Source organism: Halichoerus grypus, chromosome 1, assembly GCF_964656455.1.
Source record: "Halichoerus grypus chromosome 1, mHalGry1.hap1.1, whole genome shotgun sequence".
NCBI classification, from domain to species: domain Eukaryota; kingdom Metazoa; phylum Chordata; class Mammalia; order Carnivora; family Phocidae; genus Halichoerus; species Halichoerus grypus.
In genome coordinates this window covers 206,692,193-206,704,054 of record NC_135712.1, presented here as the reverse complement: position 1 = coordinate 206,704,054, position 11,862 = coordinate 206,692,193, and the positions used below count along the sequence as shown (strand labels likewise).

Sequence of the window (11,862 nt, the reverse complement as noted above, 5' to 3'; positions counted from 1 at the left end):
GATAGAAATCAGAAGAGTGCTTGGGGCGGGGTGGGGGGACGAGAGGGCTGGGATCCTTCTGGGACTTTCTGGATGGAAAAGTTCCAGACTCTGGCGGGCGGCGGGCCCAGGGCCCACGCACGTGTCAGGCACGCAGGCAGCAGAACCTGCTGGATGGAAGCGGTGTCTCAGTAAAGTTCCAGGGCAGGTGGCGCCACGCCCGGTGTGAAGGCAGTGGCGTGAGCAGTGGGATTCCGAGCTGAGCTCCGAGGCCAAGCTTGCAGGCCTCGCTGGCGGCTGGGCTGGCGGCTGGGCGGGACTTGGGGGCGTCAGAGGAAGCCCCCCGCCGCCCCCAGGTAGGGGAGGGGGAAGCCTAGACCTCCGACCCCGCCGGGACGCGCCGGCGGGTCTAAAAGCTTCGCTGCAGCGGTCCTGGCGGTCGATAGCAGACACCCCGGCTCCGTCCCGCCTGCCCGGCAGCCCAGCCCCTTCCCGCCAGCCCAGCCCCCGGGAGGGGACCCCGGCCGGGGGGAGCCTACTCCGCAGCCCCCCGCCTGGCGCTGGTCCCCCTCCCCGAGGCTCCGCCTTCTCAGCCACTGAGACGTGCCCTCGTCCCGGGGGGTGGGGGGGGTGGGCGGCACGGGCCAGCCAGCCAGCCAGCCGCGCAGGGGGCTGCCCTGGGATGAGCCTGCCCTTGCCCCCCTTTCCCCCATTGAAACTCCTAAAGAGCAGGAGCTGAGGTCTTCCCTCGTCGCCAGGGGCGAATAAATCTTTGACTTAGAGTCACCTCTTTGGGGCCATTCAGGCTTGAGGTCATTCATTCATTCATTCACCAAATATCTATGGAGCGTCTAATCCCCCCCGCCCCCCGCCCTCCTGGAGTGGACATCCTAGCCCTGCTCAGAACAACAGATACACGACGAAGCCACAAACAAGGGCACACAGGTCTTTTAAAATTTCCCGGGATCCACACTTTAAAAAGTAGAAAATAAGTAGATGCAATTAATTGTAATCCTATATTTTATTTAACCTACTATGGCCAAAATATTCCCCATTCCACATGCACTTCAATATAAAAAATGATTAATGAGATATTTTACATCCTTTTCTCTGTACTAAGTCTTTGAAATCTGGTATGTTTTCACTTGGAGCGTATCTGAATTCTCAGTGGTCATTTTCAAGCACTCAGTAGGTACACTGTAACTAGTGGTGACCACGTGGGCTGGCACAGGCCAGGAGGATGGCAGGGGACAGGTGAGAGGGATGAAGGAGCACAGGGGACACAGTGAGGCCTTTGGGCTTCAGTGTAGTGAGACCAGGTCCTCCAGAAAGTTTTGAGCAGGGCAGGAGCATGATCTGACTTTAAAAAAAAAAAAAAATCCCTTTGGCTGCTGTGTTAAAATAAGTGGGGAGGAGGCAGGGACTTAACCTTGAAATGCACGAAAAAATGAGGTGAACGGATGAACCAACTGTGGTCCACCCAGACAGTGGAGTATTATTTCGCGCTAAAAAGGAATGGGCCATCAAGCCGTGAAAAGACAGGGAGGAACCTTAAATGTCCATTGCTAAGTGGAAGAAGCCAATCTGAAAAGACTCTAGGTACTGTGTGATTCTCACTATATGACATTCTGGAAAAGGCAAAACTATGGAGACCGTAAGGAGATCAGTGGTTGGTGGGGGCTGGGAGGGATGAACAGGTGGAGCACAAGATTTTTAGGGCAGTGAAAAATACCCTGTATGAGATTATAATGGTGGATACACGTCATTCTGCATTGGTCCAAACCCACAGAACGTAGAAGACGCCGAGTGAAGTGTAACGTCCGTACGTGACGTCCGACTTTGATTGGCTATGACGCGTCAGTGTGGGCTCATCAGTTGTAACCAATGCACCCTCTGGTGGGGCCGGTGATAGCGGGGAGGCCGTGCCTTGGTGGGGGCAGAGGGTGTATGGGAAATCTCTGTACCTTCCCTCACAAGTTTGTTGTGAACCTCAAACCGCTCTAAAAAAGATAAATTCTTAATTCGCAAAAATTGTAACGAGGTGGGTGGGTGGGTGGATGGAAAGACAGATAATGACAAATCAAGCCAAGCGTCAACCGCGGACTCTAGGTGGTGGGCGTACACGTGGGTGCTCACCGGACAGTTCTTTCCATTTTTCTGTACATTGCACAACAGTGATGCTAAATTGTGGACGAGCAGACTGTGTTCACGTCCTGGGGCTGCTGTGACAGATGACCACAGACCGGGGGGCTTAACCAACGGGAATTTTATTATCCCACAGTTCTGGAGGCCAGCAGTCTGAAATCAAGGTGTCCTCAGGGCCGCATCCCCTGGAAGGCAATAGGGGAGGATCCTTCCAGGCGTCTTCCAGCTCCTGGGGGCTCTGGTGTTCCCTCGCTTCCAGCCGCATCACCCCAGTCTCTGCCTCGTCTTCATACGGCCTTCTTCCCTTCTCTCTGCTCTTCTGTCTCTGATAAGAACACTTGCCAGTGGATTTAGCCTCCGCTGTATAATCTAGGACGCTCTTATATTGCTCCTATCTTTATTACTTCTGCAAAGACTCTATTCCAAATAAGACCACATTCACATGTTCCAAGGGTTAGGACTTGGACATATCTTTTGCGAGGCACAGTTCGACCCACAACATAGGCCATGTTTCATGGATCAGCCGTGGGACCCAACACTCAGCACAGCCTCTCTGAGCCCTTCTTGGTGGCACACAGTAGGTGCTCAATAAACAGGAGCTATTGTTTCCATCATGCCCAGGGCTTCTCCTGGCAGGTGGTCCACTTGTAAGCAGCCTCCGGGGACCCAGAGGACACATCGGAGCATCAGGCACACGGTCTGGTGCCATCTGGAGGAGAGGGAAGTGTCCTGGTTGATGGCCCAGGCCCTGGCATCAGAGGGACAAGGGTTTAAATCCTGGTCTCGCCACCTGAAAAACATAGTGACCTTGGGCAGGTGACTTTGAACCCCTGAGCTCCAATTTCCTTGTTTGTAATGAGGTGGGGATGTCATTCATTTATTCAGCAAGTGTTTACTGAGTACCTACTATATGCCAGGCGCTGAGTGTGAAGGGTGGGGATACAGTGGTGAACAAGAGAGGTGAGGTCTGTCCTCAGCAGGAAGATGAGAAATCTGCTCTGATGAGAAATGTGCTGTTTTGAGAATTTAAATGAGCTGATGGGTTGGTGTAAACAGGTCAGTAGAGAGCGCTTCCTGGAGGAGGCAACATTAACTGGAGTCTAAATGACAAGAAGGAAGGGCGCCTGGGTGGTTCAGTCAGTTGAGTGTCTGCCTTCAGCTCAGGTCATGATCCCGGGGTCCTGGGATTGAGCCCCACGTTGCTCCCTGCTCGGCGGGGAGTCTGCTTGTCCCTCTCCCTCTTCCCCTCCCCCTGCTGTGCTCTCTCTCTCTCTCTCAAATAAATAGATGAATAAAGTCTTTAAAAATAAATAAATAAATGACAAGAAGGAGCTGGCCATGTGAGAACCATCGGGAAGGGCATCCCAGGCAGAGGGAGAGCAGTCCCGGCTCCAAGGGAGTGATGATGGACTCATTCACTTTTTCATTCAACAAACATGTGTTCAGCACTGTGCACCTTCCACAGTGAAGAACAAAGAGATGACAGTTCCTGGCCCACGGTGAAATGCTCCGTGAACTTCAGCAATTATTGGTGGTGAGTAAATTTGGGGATCTCTCCGATTCCTTCCTTCTCAGTGGCTTCCCCGAGGGAAACACCTCTGCCCAAGACCTTCGCTCCATAGTGAAGTTGGCTTTCTTGTTTTTATTCTGGTTGTAAGATGACCCATACCACGGGGGAAAATCGAGGCCAGTACAAGGAGAGAGAAATACCTGAATTTTCACCGCCTCGAAGAAAGTATAGTTAGCTTGAAGGACATCTTTCTGCATGTTTCTCTGGGCATTCGGGCATGCGCGCGTGCACACACAGGTAGGCACACACACATGCACACATGCCTACAAATTCCTATATATGCACAGGTGCTCGCAGCCATGCATACGCAATGCACACACCACACACATAAATGCATAAAAGCATGCAAACGCACGTGTATTCACACCCATACTCATAGATACGTGCCCAGATGCGTGCAAACACATGCATGCACAGAGGAGCAGGATTAGGGTGAAGTGAGTGAGGCTGATTTTTGAAACCAGGGCCAGATCCTGGCTGTATTTAAAAATTTGGCATTTTGTTCCTATGGATTTTTCCATTATTTTGATTTTTTAAAATATTGCATTAAAATATTTATCTTGATGACTGAGTTTTTTGACACCCCCTTAGATTTTCCTCCTGAAGTGACTGCCCCACTTGCCTCTCCGTCATCCCAACACACAGGCACACATGTGCATATCTGTATGCATACGCATGCACACACTTATGAGCGCGCACACACACGTACATACCTGTATGCACACACGTGCACATGTGTAAGCACACACTTATGCACGCACACGCACACATGTGCACATAAGTTCACACATACAACCCACTCACAGGTGTGAAGTCAAATCACACTTTTCCCGTGCCCCTAACCCTTTTTCCTAGTCACTACCCAGCGGTCCGGTGACATCCACCAAAGCCTTGAAGAAAAATAATACTGTATTTATGAGAACGACCTGCCTTCCAAAATGGAACAGAAGAGAATAGAAAATGTCAGAACTCAGTGCACAGAGATAGGATAAATATTACTTCATGAAATTTTTTTTTTTAAAGATTTTATTTATTCATTTGAGACACAGAGATACGGAGAGAGAGAGAGCATGAGCAGGGGGGAGACAGAGGGAGAGGGAGAAGCAGGCTCCCCGCTGAGCAGAAAGCCCGATGCGGGGCTCGATCCCAGGACCCTGGAATCATGACCCGAGCCGAAGGCAGACGCCTAACCATCTGAGCCACCCAGGCGCCCCGACTTCATGAAATTTTTGCTGCAGTTCTGAACCTGGGTAAGACTACATTACAATGTGAAAAATAAATGCTCTGATTCATGGTCAAAATGCTTGAAATTATGTGGCTATATGTGATGTTTGAAACCTGTGTTCTTTTTGTTTTTTGTTCTTCTTTTTTGGAAGTCCCATGTTAATTACAGCATATCCAAATATTGAACTTAGCTGGGTCCCTGAATATCTGTTTGGAAGAAATTCAACAGAGTCACTTGCTATTTGAAAGCCTCTGTGTAGGCTTTATATGGAGTAAGTATAAATTTGTAAAATGTTCAAACAACCGATATTTTCATGCGTATCTGAAACATAGCACCTAAATTTAATTTAAAGATGTCTTATATAAACCTTGAGTATCATATATTAAAGATTTATCAAATTTTAAATATACGGCCATTATTTTGTTTCGAGATTCTTTTTGTTTTTCTGTTAATAAATTGCAGAGGTCACATGGTGTCGATGAATCTAGGTTTGCTCATTTTCGTTTTCTGCTCCTTATTTAGCCCACCCCCTGCACAAGGACACTTTCACTGTTTCCCAGCTTTCTATGAGGGTTTTTGTCCTGGTGATAGTGGCAAGCACCTACTATGTGCTTGGTGAGGCGCTAAATGAGGATTTCATATACATTATCTCATGGAGTCCTCATGATATGCCCAATGTACAGGTGAAGAAATGGAGACTCTGTGACATTAATTCATGTACCTGAGGGCACATAGCTCACAGACGGCAGAGCCAGGATTGGAAACCCCAGCCATCTGATTATGGGGCTCTTAACCACCCTGCATCACGCTTTATAGATCTTTGCATATTCCCAGAGATGGACTTGTTGGGTCAGAGAGTTCACACAATTAAATGTTTAATACAAAGTTCTGGAACCACCCTCCATGAAGGTTGTATCAGTTTACATGCCCATGAGAGTGCACAGGTGTGCATCCCCAAAATTTCACACATGCTGATAAGCTTGACAAGTAAAAATGAGTCTTTTTTTTTTTTTTTTTTTTAGATTTTATTTGAGAGAGACATAGCGAGAGAGAGCATTAGCAGGGGGGCAGGGAGAGGAAGAAGCAGGCTCCCTGCTGAGCAGGACTCGATCCCAGGACCCTGGGATCATGACCTGAGCTGAAGGCAAACACTTAACTGACTGAGCCACCCAGGCGTCCCTAAAAATGAGTCTTTAGCTGATAAAATGGTCGGATTGTTCATCCTTGTGAGAAGTTTGGTGACTTTTTATCATTCCTTTGTGAGTCTCCTATTTATGCCCTGTGCCAATTTCACATGTGAGATATTTGTCTTTTTCTTATTGATTCATAAGTGCTCTTTGTATATTAAGGTCCTTAACATTTTTTTTTTTAAAGATTTTATTTATTTATTTGACAGAGAGAGACAGCGAGAGAGGGAACACAAGCAGGGGGAGAGGGAGAGGGAGAAGCAGGCTCCCGGCCGAGAGGGGAGCCTGATGCGGGGCTCGATCCCAGGACCCCGGGATCATGACCCGAGCCGAAGGCAGATGCTAAACAACTGAGCCACCCAGGCGCCCCAAGGTCCTTAACATTTTATCTGCCATATATGTGGCCAAGAATCTAATCTTTCTTTTTTTTTTTAAAGATTTTATTTATTTATTTGACAGAGAGAGACACAGCAAGAAAGGGAACACAAGCAGGTGGAGTGGGAGAAGGAGAAGCAGACTTCCCGCTGAGCAGGGAGCCCGATGCGGGGCTCGATCCCAGGACCCTGGGATCATGACCTGAGCCGAAGGCAGACGCTTAACGACTGAGACACCCAGGCGCCTGAATCTAATCTTTCTTGACCTAGGATCACTTTGAAGGGCCAGACAAGTCTGCTTTATTGCCCACCTGGCCTCAATGAATGTTTTTGTTCTGATGTGTCCTTGCTGCAGACTGCGTATTATTGGTACTTCCAGAAGCAAAAGTGGAGACCTTGAAGTTTTATAAACCTCAGTCTTATCCAAACCTGCATTTGAACAACACCTCAGCTTTCCGTGGCAGGAAAGTTGAGGCCTAGGAGTCAGGAGCCTCAGGTTTCGGTCCCAGTTCTACGGCCCACTACAATGACTGACAGCTCCTCTTTCCTCCAGCGTCAGAGATGTTGCAAATCCAGGCACCCCTATGGCCCGTCCAGCCACGCCCACCTCCCACCCAGTCACGCCCACCTCCTCTAGCAGAGCGTAAGTAGCAGATGGAGAGGAATGGGTGACACCTCAAGTACGGTCAGGGAAACTGTACGAGGGGTCCCTGGCCTCGGAGGCTGGCAACCCCTGGTGCCCCCAGCACTTACCTGGCTAAGGAAAGAAAGCCCCTGGCTACTTGGAGCTACATTTGTCACCCTCTTTTTAATATACTCTTCTATATGGTTTCTCTGTGCCCTAGTTTTATCATCTGCAAAATGGGAATAATTTTAATGATAATGTGAGTTAGAGTCTGTAAAGCAGTTGAATGGTGCCTGACACATAGTAGGTGCTCAATAAACAACATCAGTGTTTCAGCGTCACTGCTGTATTGTTATTGAGGATAAGGTGTGGGATGGAAAAGCAGGGCCCCCGGGGGCACCTGGAACCAGCCCCAGAGGCAGGTGGGGCCCTGCACAGCGGTCTTTACCTGGTGCCATCTGGGTGGACCCTCAGGGGAGAAACTGAGGCCCCACCAATGCCCTTCCTCATCTCGGTGGCCCTACCCCAGCCCCTCCAAGGCCCAGAGCGGCCCCCTGGGAAAGTGGCACCGTGGGGACCGCGCTGCCCAGCACAATTACCGTTTTCATCCTCATTAAACCACATTTTCATTCTAATTAGAGTTTCACTGCCTCCCAGAGAGAAGGGCCGATTACTTTTCAGCATCATTACCAGCCTCTCCCTCCCTCCCTCCTTCCCGCCCTCCCTTCCCACCCTGCCCAGGTGGCTGTTCCACACCGGCCAGCCTCTCTCTCTCTTCTCCCACCCTCCCTCCCTCTTGCCATCTCTTCACAGACTAGAGAGAAGTATGGGACGTTTATTTATTAGTCTCCTACTGGGTGTGGAGCTTGGTGTTAAGGACCTTCACCTACAGCATTGTCACCTTACCTTTGCCCTGCTCTAATTGATTCTTTTTCTTCAACACATCCCCCCGCCCCCCCCCCCCCCCCGCGCCAAACATGCCCGTGATGTGTTTGTTCTGTTTATCATCTATCTCTGCTTTCCCAGAACGCCAGCAACCACCCATATCCCCGCGGCATTCCTGGGCATGCTGACCCCCTTCTTCCAACAGCCAGCCCCTGGCAGCCGGACCATTCCCAGGGCCAGCAGAACGTTCTGGAAAGCAAACACACTGCTGGAGCAGCCCCTGCCCAATGACTGATGGGGAGTGGTGGACAAATACCCCGGCTCCCCCGTCCCATGGTGGGAAAGCTCTGAGGGGTGTGCTCAACCTGGTGTCTCAGCAGCCCCCGTAGGACTGAGCCCCACTTGCTAGCAGTGGAAACTCACTTGTGAACACACCCTCACTGACTGCCCTCCCTTCCCTTCCCTGCTTCCTCTCTCCCTTACCCGTGCTTTCTGGGCTCACCTTCCACCAGAATCCACTGCATCCAGGATCTCTACCCCCCTCCCCCCCTCTCCCCCTCGAGGTTCAGGGAAGTCCAAGAGAGTTTCTTCCCTACACAGCACCCAAAGGATGGGTCACGAATACTTCTGCGGCTCTCCTTAGAAGCACCATTTCAACAAGACTGCAGCCTCACTGGGCAGTTCTGACCCACATTTGAAACACACTCTTGGGGTGCTCTCCTTCAGAGTGGGGGTAAACTTCCTGGCACTTTTGTGGGGGGGGGCGCTTGGCAGTGTTCATTAAAATGGGCAGTTTTCCAACCCTCCACCATCAGTTCCCCTCCTGGGAATAAGCGCTTTTGAGCATGGAGGTGGGAGCCAGGGTGGTTTTGGCAGGCTTGTTTGCGACCAGGCAAAGCGAGAAACAGCCCATGTGTCCATCCACAAAGGATGAGGAAATCAGCTACGGTGCTGTGGGACACCACGTGATTTCAGAGAAAAACTCAGATAGATGTCTATCTTGGGTTTTTAGGGCTGACAAAACAAAGTACCATAAACCTGGTGGCTGTAAACAAGAGGAATTGATTCTCCCACAGTTCTGGAGGCCAGCAGTCCCAAGTCAAGTGTGGGCAGGGTTGTCTCCTCCTGGAGGCTGAGGGGGAGAATCCCTCCTGGCCTCCCAAAGCCGGTGTCATTCTTTGGTGTGTGACCGCATCTCTCCGATCTCTGCCTCTGTTTTCACGTGGCCTTCTCTGGGGTCCTGTCCCCTCTTCTAATAAGGACACCAGTCATACTGGATTCAGGGCCTACCCTAATCCAGGATGACCTAACTTCGACTTAACTGATTATGCCAACAAAGACCCTATTTCCAGATAAGGTCACATTCCCAGGGACTGGGGTTTAGGACCTGGACATATTTTTTGAGGAAACACAGCTCAGCCCCCCACAATACCGCCCTGGGACTAATCATAAGTGCGGTCTGACTCCCTTTCTGTGATCAGACTTGGCCTGAAGCAGGAGGCACCCCTACTGCCCCAACCCCATACCTCCGTGCTTTAGCGCAATCACAGTGGCTTCTTCTCTCTCTGCTTCAGCTCATAATGTGTTCAGCACTGTCCTAATCATTTTAGGGGCATTATTTTATTCAATTTTTGCAAGAATCCTACAAAGTCCATACTGCGTTAGCCCCATCTTACAGATGGGGAGACTGATACCTAGGTACAGTGAATCCCTATTTCCAGGCCACTCAGCTGGTAAGCAGAGGAGCTGGCCCCAGTGGCCTTTTGTCACAGCTGTGGCTACTGGTTATGACTTCCACGGTGACAGTGTGGATCTGCCATGAAATACACATACGGTCATTTATTTGCTCCAACAATCTGCAAGGCAGGAATTACACTCATGTCATAAACGAGGAGGCCAAGGCAAGGAGAGGGTAAGTAACTTGACTGATGGGACACAGTAGGTGCCGGGGTGGGGATCTGAGCCAAACACGTGGCCTTTCGGGGAACCGCAGGCTCCATCTCCTGGCAAATGGGATGAGGGTCCCCTCCAGCCCAATTGTTTTTCTGCCGCCACAGGACCTCACAGGGCCCACGTCTCCGCCTCTGGTGTTTGGGCTCCGGAGGTTAAGGCTGTCTACTGGGGCCATCGACGGACCCCGCTCTTGGAGCATGCCGGGCCCCAGCAGCCGGGGTAGAGCCCCTCGCCCACCTCAGGGCCCAGCTCAGGCTCCAGCTGCCACACACCAGGGACCCAAGTCAGCCTCCAGGTCCTTCAGAGCTTGGGGATCGACAGGCAGCTCCCTCACTCCTCAGGGGTTATTAATTAATGCTAATTAATATCTGTGTTCACAGAGCCAGCCAGGCCCCTGGGCCTGGAGCATCCGAGAACGGAAAATATGAGAAAGCTGGTGCCCTGCCAAGAAACATGGATTATTCAGACTGGCTCGGGCTGGCTAGTGGAGAAGGGCTCCTAGTGACTGAAGGGGACACTAAGACACAGGTGAGGACCAAGCAGCCCCGGACAGCTTCAAAAGTGGTTGCCGTTTGAAGGGCGCCTGGGCGGCTCAGTCGGTTGAGCATCCGACTCTTGGTTTCGGCTCAGGTCAGGATCTCAGGGTCGTGAGATGGAGCCCCGTGTTGGGCTCTGCCCTTAGTATGGAATCTGCTTCAGATTCTCTCTCCCTCTCCCTCTGTTTCTCCCTACCCCCCACCCTGGCTTGTGCTTGCTCTCTCTCAGTCTCTCAAATAAATAAATAAAATCTTGGGCGCCTGGGTGGCTCAGTTGGATAAGCGACTGCCTTCGGCTCAGGTCATGATCCCAGAGTCCGTGGATCGAGTCCCGCGTCGGGCTCCCTGCTCGGCAGGGAGTCTGCTTCTCACTCTGACCCTCCCCCCTCTCATGCTCTCTCTCTCATTCTCTCTCTCTCAAATAAATAAATAAAATCTTTAAAAATAAAAAAAAATAAAAAAAAATAAATAAATAAAATCTTAAAAAAAAAAAAAGCAGTTGTCATTTTTTTAAAGATTTCATTTATTCATTTGAGACACAGAGATATAGAGAGCATGAGCAGGGGGAAAGGCAGAGGGAGAAGTAGACTCCCCGCTGAGCCAAGAGCCAGACGTGGGGCTCGATCCCAGGACCCTGGGATCATGACCCGAGCCAAAGGCAGACGCTTAACCATCTGAGCCACCCAGGCGCCCCAGTGGTTGCCTTTTGAAAGAACGAAGAGACAAGTCTTGGAAACCCATGAGCTCTGGGTCCCACCCCCAAACCTCAGTTTCCTCATCAGTAAATGGGATGAGAATTCCTTTTTTCAATGTGACAGGGAGGGGACTCATCAAGCTTTTATGCATGTAAAACGCTTTGCACATAAAACTTCCTTTCCCTGGCTGCTCACGGAGAGGCCTCGTGCAGCCAGGTGCCTCAGTTTCCCTTTTCAGACACATGAGGAGGGGGGCAGGGCACCTCCTTGCTGCTGCTACCTCTGGGTGGGTCCCCAGGGCAGGGCACCCCAGGCCCGATCTCAGGGAACGCTCGGAAAGACCATTTCCAAACGGCCTGATTAATAACACCATTGCTAGCATGGCGATGAGACGGTTCTGGCCCCTGATTAAAAACAGAAGTTTCCCCCACGTTTGCGGAGATGGAGCAGAAGGGAAAACAAAGACGCGCACACTCGCGCCAGATAAATACAGACGCAAACACATGCACGGCAGATAAACACACACTGGCACACCAAATATACACACAGCCGGCTGCGGAAATCGGGGTGGGCTGGCACAGCCCAGCTCAGGCAGCCCAGAGACCTCCCCAGGAGCAGCCAGCCACAGGAAAGGGTGGAGGAACCCCCCCTCCGCCCCCCACAGATGCTGCCAAGCCCCGACCACATC

General features: G+C 50.9%; 1 long non-coding RNA gene across 3 annotated transcripts in view; it reads right to left on the bottom strand.

Moving 5' to 3' along the window:
• Nucleotides 1-1,339: 1,339 nt before the first annotated feature.
• LOC144379022 (uncharacterized) overlaps nt 1,340-11,862 on the bottom strand; it is a 28,551-nt gene continuing 18,028 nt past the window's right edge. For all 3 annotated transcript variants that reach the window (XR_013441022.1, XR_013441020.1, XR_013441016.1), the window contains one exon: nt 1,340-2,914. This is a non-coding gene — a long non-coding RNA (uncharacterized LOC144379022). The remainder of the gene's footprint in view (nt 2,915-11,862) is intronic.